The sequence below is a fragment of the Phyllobates terribilis genome, unplaced genomic scaffold (assembly GCF_046119375.1).
Source record: "Phyllobates terribilis strain yellow unplaced genomic scaffold, ASM4611937v1 Scaffold_9__5_contigs__length_417890890, whole genome shotgun sequence".
NCBI lineage: Eukaryota > Metazoa > Chordata > Amphibia > Anura > Dendrobatidae > Phyllobates > Phyllobates terribilis.
The window spans coordinates 238,276,074-238,290,668 of record NW_027362769.1 but is presented as its reverse complement, the minus strand read 5'-3'; positions in this window follow the sequence as shown (position 1 = coordinate 238,290,668).

Genomic DNA, 14,595 nt, shown 5'->3' with positions numbered 1-14,595 from the left:
AGTGCCCTACACAAAGCAGCAGTCCAAACATTTCCTACTGCCTGCTACAACGCACGCATCAGTCCATTTTATCCACTATTGTTGGGGTCAACCTGCCTTCTGTCCATATTAGTCCACTTTTAAAATCATTGAGTGCCCTGCACAAAGCAGCAGTCCAAACATTTCTTACAGTCTGCTACAACGCACGCACCAGCCCATTTTAACCACTATCTTGGGGTGTCAGCCTGCCTTCTGTCCATATTAGTCCACTTTTAAAATCATTGATTGCCCTGCACAAAGCACTGGTCCAAACATTTCCTACAGCCTGCTACAAAGCACGCACCAGCCCATTTTATCCACTATTCTGGGGTGTCAGCTTGCCTTCTGTCCATATTAGTCCACTTTTAAAATCATTGAGTGCCCTGCACAAAGCACTGGTCCAAACATTTCCTACAGCGTGCTACAACGCATGCACCAGCCCATTTTAACCACTATTTTGGGGTGTCAGCCTGCCTTCTGACCATATTAGTCCACTTTTAAAATCATTGTTTGCACTGCACAAAGCAGTAGTCCAAACGTTTCCTACTGCCTGCTACAAAGAACGCACCAGCCCATTTTAACAACTATTTTGTGGTGTCAGCCTGCCTTCTGTCCATATTAGTCCACTTTTAAAATCATTGATTGCCCTGCACAAAGCAGTGGTCCAAACATTTCCTACTGCCTGCTACAAAGAACGCACCTGCCCATTTTAACCACTATTTTGTGGTGTCAGCCTACCTTCTGTCCATATTAGTCCACTTTTAAAATCATTGATTGCCCTGCACAAAGCAGTGGTCCAAACATTTCCTACTGCCTGCTACAAGCAAGCACCAGCCCATTTTATCCACTATTCTGGGGTGTCAGCCTGCCTTCTTTCCATATTAGTCCACTTTTAAAATCACTGATTGCCCTGCACAAAGCAGTAGTCCAAACATTTCCTACTGCCTGCTACAAAGCACGCACCAGCCCATTTTATCCACTATTTTGTGGTGTCAGCCTGCCTTCTGTCCATATTAGTCCACTTTTAAAATCATTGATTGCCCTGCACAAAGCAGTATTCAAAACATTTCCTACTGCCTGCTACAAAGCACGCACCAGCCCATTTTAACCACTATTTTGGGGTGTCAGCCTGCCTTCTGTCAATATTAGTCAACTTAAAAAAGCATTTTGTGCCCTACACAAAGCAGCAGTCCAATCATTTCTTACAGCCTGCTACAAAGCACGCACCAGCCCATTTTAACCACTTTTTTGTGGTGTCAGCCTGCCTTTTGTCCATATTAGTCCACTTTTAAAATCATTGATTGCCCTGCACAAAGCAGTAGTCCAAACATTTCCTACTGCCTGCTACAAAGCACGCACCAGCCCATTTTAACCACTATTTTGGGATATCAGCCTGAATTCTGTCCATATTAGTCCACTTTTAAAATCATTGAGTGCCCTGCGCAAAGCAGTAGTCCAAACATTACTTATAGCCTGCTACAACGCACGCACCAGCCCATTTTATCCACTATTTTGGGGCGTCAGCCTGCCTTCTGTCCATATTAGTCCACTTTTAAAATCATTGATTGCCCTGCACAAAGCCGTAGTCCAAACATTTCTTACAGCCTGCTACAACGCACGCACCAACCCATTTTAACCACTATTTTGGGGTGTCAGCCTGCCTTCTGTCCATATTAGTCCACTTTTAAAATCATTGAGTGCCCTGCGCAAAGCAGTAGTCAAAACATTTCCTACTGCATGCTACAACGCACGCACCAGCCCATTTTAGCCACTATTTTGTGGTGTCAGCCTGCCTTCTGTCCATATTAGTCCACTTTTAAAATCATTGATTGCCCTGCACAAAGCAATGTTCCAAACATTTCCTACTGACTGCTACAAAGCACGCACCAGCCCATTTTATCCACTATTTTGGGGCGTCAGCCTGCCTTCTGTCCATATTAGTCCACTTTTAAAATCATTGATTGCCCTGCACAAAGCAGTGGTCCAAACATTTCCTACTGACTGCTACAAAGCACGCACCAGCCCATTTTAACCACTATTTTGGGGTATCAGCCTGCCTTCTGTCCATATTAGTCCACTTTTAAAATCATTGATTGCCCTGCACAAAGCAGTGGTCCAAACATTTCCTACTGCCTGCTACAACGCACGCACCAGCCCATTTTAACCACTATTTTGTGGTGTCAGCCTGCCTTCTGTCCATATTAGTCCACTTTTAAAATCATTGATTGCCCTGCACAAAGCAGTGGTCCAAACATTTCCTACTGACTGCTACAAAGCACGCACCAGCCCATTTTAACCACTATTTTGGGGTATCAGCCTGCCTTCTGTCCATATTAGTCCATTTTTAAAATCATTGAGTGCCCTGCACAAAGCAGTAGTCCAAACATTTCTTACAGCCTGCTACAACGCACGCACCAGCCCATTTTATCCACTATTTTGGGGCGTCAGCCTGCCTTCTGTCCATATTAGTCCACTTTTAAAATCACTGAGTGACCTGCACAAAGCAGTAGTCCAAACATTTCTTACAGCCTGCTACAACGCACACACGAGCCCATTTTAACCACTATTTTGGGGTATCAGCCTACCTTCTGTCCATATTAGTCAACTTGAAAAGCATTTTGTGCCCTACACAAAGCATCAGTCCAAACATTTCCTACAGCCTGCTTCAACGCACGCACCAGCCCATTTTATCCACTATTTGGGGGTGTCAGCCTGCCTTCTGTCCATATTTGTCCATTTTTAAAATCATTGAGAGCCCTGCACAAAGCAGTAGACCAAAAATTTCCTACAGCCTGCTACAACGCACGCACCAGCCCATTTTAACCACTATTTTGTGGTGTTAGCCTGCCTTCTGTCCATATTAGTCAACTTAAAAAAGCATTTTGTGCCCTACACAAAGCAGCAGTCCAATAATTTCTTACAGCCTGCTACAACGCACGCACCAGCCCATTTTAACCACTATTTTGGGGTGTCAGCCTGCCTTCTGTCCATATTAGTCCACTTTTAAAATCATTGATTGCCCTGCACAAAGCAGTAGTCCAAACATTTCCTACTGCCTGCTACAAAGCACGCACCAGCGCATTTTAACCACTATTTTGTGGTGTCAACCTGCCTTCTGTCCATATTAGTCAACTTAAAAAAGCATTTTGTGCCCTACACAAAGAAGCAGTCTAAACCTTTCCTACAGCCTGCTACAAAGCACACACCAGCCCATTTTATCCACTATTTTGGGGTGTCAGCCTGCCTTCTGTCCATATTAGTCCACTTTTAAAATCATTGAGAGCCCTGCACAAAGCAGTAGTCCAAACATTTCTTACAGCCTGCTACAACGCACGCACCAGCCTATTTTATCCACTATTCTGGGGTGTCAGCCTGCTTTCTGTCCATATTAGTCTACTTTTAAAATCATTGAGTGCCCTACACAAAGCAGTAGTCCAAACATTTCTTACAGCCTGCTACAACGCACGCACCAGCCGATTTTAACCACTATTTTGGGGTGTCAGCCTGCCTTCTGTCCATATTAGTCCACTTAAAAAAGCATTTTGTGCCCTACACAAAGCAGCAGTCCAAACATTTCCTACAGCCTGCTACAACGCACGCACCAGCCCATTTTAACCACTATTTTGTGGTGTCAGCCTGCCTTCTGTCCATATTAGTCCACTTTTAAAATCATTGAGTGCCCTGCACAAAGCAGTAGTCCAAACATTTCTTACAGCCTGCTACAACGCACGCACCAGCCCATTTTATCCACTATTTTGGGGCGTCAGCCTGCCTTCTGTCCATATTAGTCCACTTTTAAAGTCATTGAGTGCCCTGCGCCAAACAGTAGTCCAAACATTTCTTACAGCCTGCTACAACGCACGCACCAGCCCATTTTAACCACTATTTTGGGGTGTCAGCCTGCCTTCTGTCCATATTAGTCCATTTTTAAAATCATTGATTGACCTGCACAAAGCAGTGGTCAAAACATTTCCTACTGCATGCTACAACGCACGCACCAGACCATTTTAACCACTATTTTGGGGCGTCAGCCTGCCTTCTGTCCATATTAGTCCACTTTTAAAATCATTGATTGCCCTGCACAAAGCAGTGGTCCAAACATTTCCTACTGCCTGCTACAAAGCACGCACCGGCCCATTTTATCCACTATTCTGGGGTGTCAGCTTGCCTTCTGTCCATATTAGTCCACTTTTAAAATCATTGAGTGCCCTACACATAGCAGCAGTCCAAACATTTCCTACAGCCTGCTACAACGCATGCACCAGCCCATTTTCTCCACTATTCTGGGGTGTCAGACTGCCTTCTGTCCATATTAGTCCACTTTTAAAATCATTGATTGCCCTGCACAAAGCAGTAGTACAAACATTTCCTACTGACTGTTACAAAGCACGCACCAGCCCATTTTAACCACTATTTTGTGGTGTCAGCCTGCCTTCTGTCCATATTAGTCCACTTTTAAAATCATTGATTGCCCTGCACAAAGCAGTAGTCCAAACATTTCCTACTGCCTGCTACAAAGCACGCACCAGCCCATTTTATCCATTATTCTGGAGTGTCAGCCTGCCTTCTGTCCATATTAGTCCACTTTTAAAATCATTGATTGCCCTGCATAAAGCAGTAGTCCAAGCATTTCCTACTGCCTGCTACAAAGCACGCACCAGCCCATTTTAACCACTATCTTGGGGTGTCAGCCTGCCTTCTGTCCATATTAGTCCACTTTTAAAATCATTGATTGCCCTGCACAAAGCAGTAGTCCAAACATTTCCGACTGCCTGCTACAACGCACGCACCTGCCCATTTTAACCACTATTTTGTGGTGTCAACCTGCCTTCTGTCCATATTAGTCAACTTATAAAAGCATTTTGTGCCCTACACAAAGCAGCAGTCCAATCATTTCTTACAGCCTGCTACAACGCACGCACCAGCCCATTTTAACCACTATTTTGGGGTGTCAGCCTGCCTTCTGTCCATATTAGTCCACTTTTAAAATCTTTGATTGCCCTGCACAAAGCAGTAGTCCAAACATTTCCTACTGCCTGCTACAACACACACACCAGCCCATTTTAACCGCTATTTTGGGGTGTCAACCTGCCTTCTGTCCATATTAGTCCACTTAAAAAAAATCATCGAGTGCCCTGCACAAAGCAGTTGTCCAAGTATTTCACACTGCCTGCTATAAGGTAAGCACCAGCCCATTTTAACCACTATTTTGGCTGTGACAGCGAGCTTGGCTTGCGCCATCAACATCTGAAAATCTGTCAACAAAACCCAAAATGCCAAAAAGTCTGTTGTTACGGGACGTGGATATGGTGTTGTCAGTGGTGCGCGAGACGGCACTCAGTCTGTGTCAGGTCACAAGAAGCTGGATACATCCACTATGTTCCTGGAAAAATTCCCGGTCTGGAACGTAAACGTGTGTGGAAGCCAGAAGAGCGAGAGCAGATTCTGTCTTGGATAGCAGACAAGGCCTCTACGCATTTGTCAAGCAGCAACAAATCTTCCACGACCACACAGTCTACTGTGGATACACAGAAGGCTGGCCCATCCAATCCTGAAGCTGGTTCTCCTTCCTCCCGCCATTATCAGTCACAGGAGACATATGACCCCAAGCTTGGCCACTCCGAGAATCTGTTTGGTACGTATCCTTTGGTTGGCTCTGGCCTATAACCGTGCAGCATTGAAGAGGGACAAGAGGGACAAGAGGAGGTGGCGTGCGTTGATGTTCAAGCTTTTGAGGACCTACGGATAGAAGAAAGCCACTTGACGGAACGTCATTTATTGTCTCCAGAGGTGGAGGCTCATGATGATGAGACACAGTGGCCATCGGGTCAGCCTACAATGTCAACTGGGAAGGAGGATGAGATGGAAGACGAGGTGGTCGATGATGAGTCCACTGATCTGACCTGGACCATTAGCATGCATAGTCATGACAGCAACACAGAGGAAGATTGATATGTAGCACCAACACAGGCACCAAGGGGTCGTGGTTTGCCCAGAGTGAGAACTGGGTCAACTGTTCCCAAGAGCACCCACGCTGTGCACCAAGTCAGGGCAAGGGGGCGTTCAGCTGCTTTGTGGAATTTTTTTTCTGAAAGTTCTTATGAGAAAAACATTGTAGTCTGTAGCATCTGCCATCAAAGTTGAGCAGAGGCCAGGGCAAAGGCAACCTAAGTACCACCAGTATGCAAAACCTCATGGCAGCCAAGCACCCCAGTAGGTGGGCGAAACACCAGGGTACCAAATCTGCATCTGCGGGTCAAACCAATGCCATGTCGCCTGGGCTATGTCCTTCAGAATCTGCTGTTAAGGAAGCAAGCACTCATACCTTCTGCCCACAAGCTGCAGTTGCTCACACACAACAAACGTCAACCACATCCACTTACTTGTCCCAGCAAAGCGTCCAATTATCCCTGCCTCAGAGCTTGGAAAGAAAGCGTAAATACCCAGGCACGTACCCACAGGCACAAATACTAAACTCGCAGATTGCCAAATTGCTAGCTGTGGAGATGTTGCTGTTTAGGCTTGTGGGAACATAGTCTTTCCGTGATCTCTTGGCTGTGGCTGCCCCTTGATACAGTGTTCCCAGCTGCCACTATTTTGCACGGTGTGCCATCCCTGCGTTACACAAGCACTTGTTAAACAATCTGAACCGTGCTCTCACCAACTCTGTAACCGGGAAGGTCCACCTAACAACAGACACCTGGAAAAGTTGTTGTGGACAAGGACGATACATTTCTGTCATGGCACACTGGGTGAACCTGGTGGAGGGTGGGACAAAGGCGCAAATGGGAACATCATACTTCCTACCCACACCAAGAATAGCGGGCCCAACTTCTGTCAGGGTTTCCACCTCTTCATATTCCACTTCCTCACTCCCCTCCTCCTGCTCCTCATCCTCTGCTGAATTACCCTCCCAATCACTGCCAAGCTGAGACTTGTGAAGCAGTGCATCGGCAAAGTGGCAACACGCTCTGCTGAAGCTGATCTGTTTAGGTCAGAAAGCACACATTGCAGCAGAGCTGTGGCAAGCTTGAAAACAACAGACCGATCAGTGGCTCTCCCCACTGCACCTCCAACCGGGTCTGGTCGTCTGCGATAATGGGCGTAACCTGGTGGCGGCTTTAAAGGTCGGCAAGCTGGTAGACGTGCCATGCATGGCTCACGTTCTGAACCTAGTTGTTGAGAAATTTCTGAAAACTTACCGTGACTTGCCATACCTACTTGAGAAGGTATGTTGTATTAGCGCCCATTTCCGGCATTCCTCTACCGCTTTTGCTGCTCTTACAGCGCTGCAAAAGCGCTTAAATTTGCCAAGTCACCGATTCATTTGCGACCTGCCCACGCGATGGAACTCCACCTATCATATGTTGGCGAGGATTAGTGAACAGCAGAGGGCAGTAGCTGAATACCAGCTTCAGCATGCCCGTCAAACTGAGAGTCAGCCACCACACATAACAACTGTCGAGTGGGTGTGGATCGCTGACATTTGTGAGGTTCTGAGAACTTTGAGTACTGCACCTCGTGAGCGGTGATCAGGCTATTATCAGCATAACTATCCCGCTGCTGTGTCTCTTGAAACAATCACTGCATAATCTGAAAGAGGAAGCTTTGAGTGCCCAGCATGTTGGCATGGAGCCAGATTTCCCAATGGGTGTTACTACCCAGCCCAGCCAATATTCTGAGGCAACAATGGGTGATGAGGAGAAAGATGAGGAGGATGAGGAGGGAGAGAACTTGTTTTTCTGTGCTACGAGGGGACTCGTAATGCTATAGAGGGGACACCCAACCCAAGCTTCATGTCTGTCCAGGCTGGATGGGCTGGAGACGAGGACGAAGAGGTGGAGGAGGAGGAGGCAGCGAGTCCGCGTGAGGAGAGGATGGGTACTTTTTCTACTGTTGGGGACACAGAACATTTGCCTTTTTGCAGCTTGGCCCACAAGGCGCAGTTCATGTGTAAGTGTCTGTGGCAAGACCCTTGCATGATGCACATTTTATCGAACAACCTATACTAGTTGGCCACCTTTCTCGATCCACGGTACAAGGAGAAATTTTCTTCTCTCCTTCTGGAGTCACCAAAGAGTTTTACAATGGAATTGTTCAAGAGGGCTGTCGTAGATAAGTTGCTGAAAACATCACTCTCAGACAATGCTGGTGGCAAAGGTACCGGCTCTTTTCAACACCAAGGGAAAATGGGGAGAGACACAAACACCAGCTCCAAAAGAGGTGGGGGGAAAATGTGGACAAACTGGGCAATTTTCAATAAACCAGCACAACAGCCAGGGCTATCTGTGCCTGTGACAATGCCAAGGAGGGATAAGTTGCAGAACATGGTCAAGGGGTACTTAAGTGACCATAAGTGCGTCCTTTCTGACGCTTCAGTTCCCTTTAATTATTGGGTGTCTAAGCTGAACACTTGGCCCGACCTCTCCTTATATGCCTTGGAGGTGCCAGCCTGCCCAGCTGCTAGTGTGATGTCTGAGCATGTTTTCAGTTCCGCTGGGCAATCATCACTGATAGGCGCACACGCCTCTCCACGGAAAATGATTATTCTGATTAAATTCAACAAGGACTGGATATCTCCACAGTCTGTAATTCCTCCAGATGACAGCAAGCCAACCTAAATTCACCAAAAATGCAGAATCATGCTACTGCTGTTAACGTCACCCCCTTCCCATAAAAACCCGTTTCCTTCCTTCGTCATCCATGACTCAGCCCATAGGGCTAATTTTTACAAACCTATGCACATTGTGCAGTGGACAAACTAGGACAGTATTCCTACACCAGCCTAACTACTATTTGTGATTGGAGGCCCTTGGGATGGTGGCTTCCTGCGTCAACCATGACTCAGCCCATAAGGCTAATTTTTACAAACCCTATGCACATTTGCACATTGTGCAGTGGACAGACCAGGACAGTATTCCTACTCTAGCCTAACTACTATTTGTGATTGGAGGCCCTTGGGATGGTGTCTTCCTGCGTCAACCACGACTCAGCCCATAGGGCTAATTTTTACAAATCTGGAATGTACAGTGGTCCTACCAAACTAATATTTGTCATTGGAAGCCCTTGTCACAGGTTGTGCCACATTGTGACTGAGATAGGGGATACATATTCAATAGAGATGTACTGTCAGTCACCCTATTTGGAAAAAAACATGCCTGGCTTGTGCCACATTGTGACTGAGATAGGGGATACATATTCAATAGAAATTTACACTGACTGTTGATGACCGACTGATGGCCCTCTGAAAACTTGAATTGAGGGCCACAACTACTACAGTACTCCATCGTAGATAATGTTTGACAAGGGAGGCCCTTGTCATGGAATCTCCCTGCACCTATGACACAGCCCCCAGGAGTAATTTTTGGAAATACGATGCACATTCTGCACTGGACCAAGTAGTACAGTATCAATAAGTCTTCTCTTGCTATATAATCTGGGGAATATTGACAATCAAAATCTCTGAGCCATTTGGAGAAGCTTCTCCAACACATCCTGGAGGGGGGCACCATATGTCCTTTGTCCTTTGACTTGCACAAGTGATATATTTGAGCTCGTCATCCAGTTGACTAGTGCAGCTTTATTTTTCCGGTTCACAGAGTTCAGCCATACCTGAGTTTCGTAGGCCGCGCTCACTTTCACCTTCTAGTACTCCATGTCTCTTGGCCATTTTCTCTGTAGTTTCTGCCCTTAAATGAGTTAAATAATAGTGAGGGCCCTACAATATGAATAAGTGAGGGCACTTTCAAATGTACACAAGAGGCACCTCCAAAATTTCTAGAGGAGGGCACTTCAAAATGTATGTTACAGGGCCACACAAGGGCTCTCACAAAATTTAGCTTTCCTGCCTACTGCAGGGACTCTGAACATATGAATTTAGGGCCGCAGTATCACATGGTGGTGGAGAAGGAGGAGGGTCAAGCCCAACGCTACAATGAGCACATTGTAAACTGCTATGGAATATGTATTCCACTATCTGAGTGTCAATGATGGAGGGACCGCCCAAATGTCTAAGTAACAGCTGTCCCTCCAAAACGCATGTTACAGAGTCACCTGAGGCCTCTCAGGTCAAATATCAACATACCTACTGGTGCATTCTAGCTGTGCTTGTAAAGTGTTGGGGAATAGTGAACTAAAAATGATGTATGACAGAGGGACCTACAAAATGTATAAGTCACGGTCCTCTCAATTGTAAAAGGCAAAAAAAAGCCACAACAGTATGTGTGAACAAAGGCTAAAAGGGATATTTTTTTGGTTTCTCTGGTTTATTTAGCCTTATATACAAGTGATTGTGCAGGAAAAACTGTTTCTTAACCTTTTTGGCCTGTTAAATGCAATTTAGGCTAGGTTTGGTAGCTGTTCTTGTGTGTCTGTAAAAGTGGCGTAATACTGCAACTTATTCCCAGAAAACATATGTGAGTCAGAAATGCATGCAGGCACATTCTCCAGGCTCTTCCCATTCTGTTTCATCACTTTCCCCTCCATTTCAGCCTTTTCCTCAGGCCCCCAGACTCCTTTGTAGAGTCCAGCAGAAAATTACATCCCATTGACTTACATTGTACTCGCTATTCGGAACGAATACGCGATTATTACAAAGTACTCGTTACGAGTATAGCGATTACGGTACTCGCTAATCACTACCTTTCACCCCATTACGTCCAATTACGGACATAGCCCGTCATGGCCGGGTGTAAGTTCCCGCACCATGACGGGTTATCCCCATCATGACTTTGAACTCTCACTGCGTGTAAACACGTAGTGACAGTTCAAGGCTGACAGCTGTCAGTGACACCTGAGCAGCACGAGAAGGGGTGCAGGGACCCACGCCTTCAGATCAGTGCCCCCACAATGTCATCGCGGGGGCCCAATCATTGCCATGGTGACCCGGGGTCGTCATGACCAAGTTACGGAAAGCTACGTATTCTGTACAGGTATAATGCACTGCAATCTAGTGCATTGCAATGCATTATACCTGTGAAGAAAATGAAAATCCCATAATGAGACTAAGTAAAAAAGTTTAAAAAACGTAAAAAAAAAAATTGTAAACATCTAAAAAAAATATTACACTAATAAATACACATTTTTATGTAAAAAAAAAAAGTACACATATTTGGTATTGTCGCATCCGGAACGACCCAATCTATAAACGTTTCACACTAGTTAACCCCTTCAGTGAACGACATAAAAATAAAAAAAAACATTGCAAACTATGCTTTTTCATCATACCACTAGAAAAAAGTGGAATAAAATGCGATCAAAAAGACGATTGTAAATAAAAATGGTACTGCTGAAAATGTTATCTGTCCCACAAAAACTTGCCACCATACAGCTCCATCAGCAGAAAAATTAAAAAGTTACAGCTCTCAGCATACAGCGGTGCAAAGATAATTATTTTTTCTATAAAAGTTTTTATGTAAAAATGCAAAAACATAAAAAAATGAAATAAATGAGGTATCACTATAATCGTACTAACCTGAAGAATAAAGCTTCCTTATCAATTTTACCACACGAGTAACGACATAAAAAAAAACAATCCTGAATTGTTGGTTTTTGTTTATTCTGCCTCCCCAAAAATCAGAATAGAAAGCGATCAAAAACTATAATTTGCCCCAAAAATATACCAATAAAAATGTCAACTTGTCCTGCAAAAAACAAGCCATCACATGACTCTGTTGGCCAAAATATGGAAAAGTTATAGCTCTCAAAATATGGTGCTGCAAAAACTAGTTTTTGCAAAAAAAAAGCATCTTTTAGTGTGTGACAGCTGCCAATCATAAAAACTTATATAAAGCTGGTATTGCTGTAATCGCACCGACCCAAAGAATAAAGTTGCCTAATTACTTATACTGTACGAGGAACGGCATAAAAAATAAATAAAACCAATACTGCTGTTGATTTGTTCATTCTGCCTCCCAAAGATTACAGTAAGGCTCGGCTCCCAGCGGGGTTTCCGTGTAAATCTCTGAAATACGTAATTCAGATGGAACGGAAGATTCGCAATAATGAGGCAGATGGAGGCACTGTGGACGCCGTCTGGCCTGTGATCCAGCAGTGTCCGTCTTTTTAGGCATGGATAAAAGTGCGGTCAGCCACAGTTTTGTGCACCTCTGAATAGAAGGACAACGCTGAACAGAGGCCAGAAGGAGTCCAGAGTAACTCTGCTGCCTAATCTCATTATAATGAATGGATGCCTCGTGGGTTTCATCTGAATCACGTCATTAGGAGATTTAGATGGAAACCACAAAGTAGGTGGTCAGCGTAGAGCGCAGGATAAATGTGATCCCAAATGTTATGTAAAATGTTCCCAATCAAAAGCTTCACATAAAAAGCCCCCACTCTGGTCCGTCATCTGTTAATGGAAATATAGGGGGCTTCCACATTACTGGTAGTACAAAGGCTATGGAAAAGCGAAATGGCTTCTCACGCCCCCCCCCCCAAAATAAATTCAGCAAATTCTGTACACCCAAATTTAAATCCCCCCTCCCTTCTGAGCACCACAGTGTGCCTAAACCACATTTAGCATTCACATGTTTGGCGGGGGTATAATTTCTAAAATGGGGTCACTTGAAGGAGGATTCTGCTCTTCTAGTACTTAGGGGCACTGTATATGGAGTCCACAAACTATTCTAGGAAAATCTGTGCTCCAGCAGGCAAATAGCGCTCTGTCCCTTCCGAGTCTCGCCATGTGGCCAAGCAGTACTGTACAGCCACATGTGAAGTATTGCCACATTCAGCAAAAATTGTTTGACACATTTTGATGCCATTTTTTACCAATGTCCTCATGTGAAAATGTAAAATCTGAGACTAAATCAACATTTTTGTGTTAAAAATGTAATTATTTTTTCTACACTGCCCAATGATATAAAATTCTGTGACCCACCAGTGGTGTCAATATGATCATTGCACCCCTGGATGAATTCATTGAGAGGTGTAGTTTGTAAAATGGGGTCACTTATGGGGAATTCTGCTGTTCTGGCACCTCAGGGGCTCTACCAATGTGACATGGCACCCTCAAATCAGTCCAGCAAAATCTGAACTCCAATATGGCGCTTCTTCCCTTCTGAGCTTTGCACTGTGTCTCAAAAGTAGTTCCCACTTACATGTAGACCACACATCTAGATAAGTTCCTTGAAGGGTATAGTTTCCATAATGGGGTTACTTGTGAGGGGTTTCCACTCTTTAGGCACATCAGGGGCTCTCCAAACACAGCATGGCATCAGCTCTCGATTCCAGCCAATTTTGTGTTCAAAAAGTTCTCCTTCCCTTCCAAGCCCTGCCGTGCACCCAAACAGTGGTATTTCCCCACATATGGGGTATTGGTCTGCTCAGGAGAAATTTCACAACAAATTTAGGGGGCCCATTTTCTGCTGATACCCTCATGAAAATAAAAACAAATTGGGTCTTAAGTAAAATTTTTCTGAAAAAAGTTAAATGTTCTTTTTTTCCTTCCATATTGCATCAGTTCCTGTGAAGCACCTGAAGGGTTAATAAACTTCTTGAATGTGGTTTTGAGCACCTTGAGGGGTGCAGTTATTAGAGTGGTGTCACTTTTCGGTATTTTTTGTCTTAAAGGCCCCTCAAAGTCGCTTCAAATGTGATATGGTCCCTAAAAAATGGTTTTGTAAATTTTGATGGAAAAATTAGAAATCGCTGGTCAACTTTTAACCCTTATAACTTTCTGACAAAAAAAAATTTGTTTCAAAAATTGTGCTGATGAAAAGTAGACATGTGGGAAATGTTATTTATTAACTATTTTGTGTGACATATCTCTCTGATTTCATGGTATAAAAATTAAAATTTTGAAAATTGTGACATTTTCAAAATTTTTGCCAAATTTCTGTTTTTTTTCACAAATAAATGCAAGTCTTATCATTTTTTTTTTACCACTCTCATGAATTGCAATATGTCGCGAAAAAATAGTCTCAAAATCAGTGGGATCCATTGAAGCATTCCAGAGTTATTACCTTATTATCTTGACAGTTGGCTTGGTCCTTGGGGGTTAAAAGCCACGTGTGTGCTGAATGGGGCAAAAATGGGATTTGCTGTGAACAAATTAGCGTACACAAAAATAATCTAATGTTATGGCAACTGAAGTTTACTAGACGATGTTAAAAACAATTTATATCTCTGAAATACGGTGCAAAGTTAAAACACCATTGGTCAATGTATAGCATGTATAGAGTATATAAACCACATCAGTCTTTTACAACCCCATTTCTAAATATCGACTCACTACAGAGAAAGACAGGCTGTATTACATGGCACCCATTCAAATTAATTTAATATCAAAGAGATCATCCATCAGGGTTGTCAACTTTACTTGACTGTTTCTCAAAAAATCAAGAACAGACAACTTTTTTTATAGACACATTAGATGACCATAATAACTCATTAAGATTATAAGTGATACAGACCATAAATCCTATATGAAGGCATTATATGCATTAAATATGAACTGTAAAGGCGATAAATACAGTAATAAAAACCTGTACAGGTTCGTCGTGACGTGGCAGAGGGTTTTATACAGTCAGATCAGAATATTTCACTAAGAACCTCATGTTCTAGTTTTGTAACATT